Here is a 2,622-nt window from a genome sequence, read left to right as displayed (position 1 = left end):
TTTTTTTAAGAGACTTCACAAATTAAATATTAACTTGCACAGGTTACAAATCTCTGAATAACAATATATTGTGAAGTGTTCCCCAAACTTATTTGAACATCTCAACACTTTTCTTGGGATACTTGTTACTATGAAAAGCTGATCTTTATTATTTATTTTGACCAGTAGAAAAATAGATATCAAGAATTATGAAAAGACCTTAGGAATAAGGGGTTAACTGATGTGTAGGGTTTTACACATGAAGAACCCAACAGAAAATTCCTAAATTACAGGTGTATGTCAAGAAGAAGGCAAATCTCAGTGGTCTTAGTTTCAGCTCCAGTGCTTTATTTTTGTTTTTAATGGCACTCTCCTTAATGATCGATAACTCTATCATTCAAATCTTATTTGTATAATTTCAGATTATGAATGTACAAAATTAACTAGTCAGATCATGTCCAGGCCTAATCTACCAGGTAAACCATGCTAGCTGTTTACTTTTATGGAAATGGCTTTCTGTAACTAAACATATCTTTCAAGATAAACTAGTGCAAAATATAAAATGAAAATGGAAGAGGAAAAGAGAAGAGAGAAGAACAGAAGAAAGAAAAGAATAATCTCCATATAAAGTAATGAACGTGAATAATTTGTGTTATGATAGGAAATCAGGACACAGTTTGGGAATATAAAGAAAAGCTGAGAGAAGTGAGAGAAAAGAATAAAGAAAAATGTCGCCAAATTCAGGATGTGGACATGGATTGTTGGGCATGGTTTACTAATATAGACTCAATGAGACTCCTGGTTTCAAAAGAGTCTTCTTTGACCCATTTTGTAGCAGCCATCTAATTTTCCTTTGACAACTGGTTTTGTTCATTGCTGTCAAATCAGTAGCTTCCTTCACTGCTTGCAGTGTACTGGCATAAGAAGCCCAAAATGGCCCGATTTACTGGAACTATGAATGTGCTCCTTGGCAGAAGCATTGTTCTCCAAGGCCCCCAAACCTGCTATGCCTAAAGTTACAAAGAAAGAAATTTGAAATCCTTTAATTACATTATGAACATATAGACAAGGGGTACCCACATCCACCCCTTGCTTCCCAGACCTCTGCTCTCTGCTGTGAAGGATACAACACCATATGTTGGTTTTAATTTAAAGGCTTCTCTGAATCTTATAGGACAGCTTTTCTACCTTACAAGGTGTTTTCCCCTCATTGGCACCATAACCAGTCATTTAGTAGCCATTCCACCATTTTATCAGGCCGCTACTTTTGTGTGATGGGGTATGTATTAGTCCATTTTCTGTTTCTGATAACAGAATACTTAAAACTGGGTAATTTATAAGAAAATGAAATTTATTTATTACAGTTTTGGAAACTGGGAAGATCAAGGTCCAGGGGATGCATATAGTGAGAGTCTTCTTTTGGATGGAAAATATCTACAGGGTCCTGTGGCAATGCAAGCAATCACATGGCAAGAATTGCAAGAGCTCTTTCATGTGCTCTCTTACAAAGCCACCAGTCTACACTCATGATTACTACCATTAACTCACTACTCCATGGATAGACTAATCCATTCACAGTGGCACAATGCTCACAATCCAATCACCTCTCAAAGGGCCTAACTTTCAAATATATAATTGGATTTCCCATCCTCTTAACATTGTTACAATGGGGATTAAATTTCCAACACATGAACTTTTGGGGGACACAATCAGCCCAGAGCAGGGTATATCATGAGACCAGAGATTTTTGTGCCAATGATCCTATTGTTGTACTTCTTCCTTATAAAATAAGGGTTTTGGTCAGAGTTAAAGTTATATTTTACCTGGTTATTGAAGATCCCTCTGAACTCCATTATGAGATAAGATAGTAAAGGTGTATGTTTCTTAGAAGGCGAATGTGAACTGCTTTCAATTGCCTTTATTGGTTAGAATTAAGAAAATCCTTTGCTATGTAAGAGGCAAAAAGCTGTCTTTATTTGCCAGTAAACAAACTTTTAAGAAAGAAGAAAGGTCTTCTAAAAACAGAGTCTAAGACAGGGGTTCAAGAGCATGTAATTAATTAAGCAAGCACTCTTTGGAGAAAAGGAGTAAAGCAAACAGGATAAAGTGGGGAAATGAGTTATGTAGGCACTGATCTCAGCTTGAGTCAACCTTCAGGCCAATTCTTCTGGGAGCTCTAGATCATGATTTATATCATAGAACTGGCCTCACTGTTGAGGCAAGAGGGCCAGGCTTTTATAACACCATGATATGGTACCCTCATAATAAAGAGGTGAGAATATACTCCCAGGAAGACAAAGTGACATGTGTTCTGCAGAGGACAATTTTCTGGAGAAGCAGGTATGAACTCTTAGAATCAACTATTCACAGAAGCTTCAATTGCACAGACCTGGTAAAAGGAATTTGAGTAGTGCACCAATACATTATACATTTTACACCTGAAAACAGCAGCCTTAGTTGTCGTCATAGTCTGATTATATTTATCCATAGCCATGTCCCAAGACCAATTTTATTTTTTTATCACCAAAAAGTAAATTAAATAATAATCACCAATGGAACATGTTTTAAGTCTATGATGGTTGCACTAATATCTTCAATTCCCCCACTGATATACTTTTCTTTTGATTTATCATTTTGAAGGTG

Source organism: Galeopterus variegatus, unplaced genomic scaffold (assembly GCF_000696425.1).
Source record: "Galeopterus variegatus unplaced genomic scaffold, G_variegatus-3.0.2 Scaffold1550, whole genome shotgun sequence".
Lineage (NCBI taxonomy): Eukaryota > Metazoa > Chordata > Mammalia > Dermoptera > Cynocephalidae > Galeopterus > Galeopterus variegatus.
Note: the sequence above shows the minus strand (reverse complement) of the source record.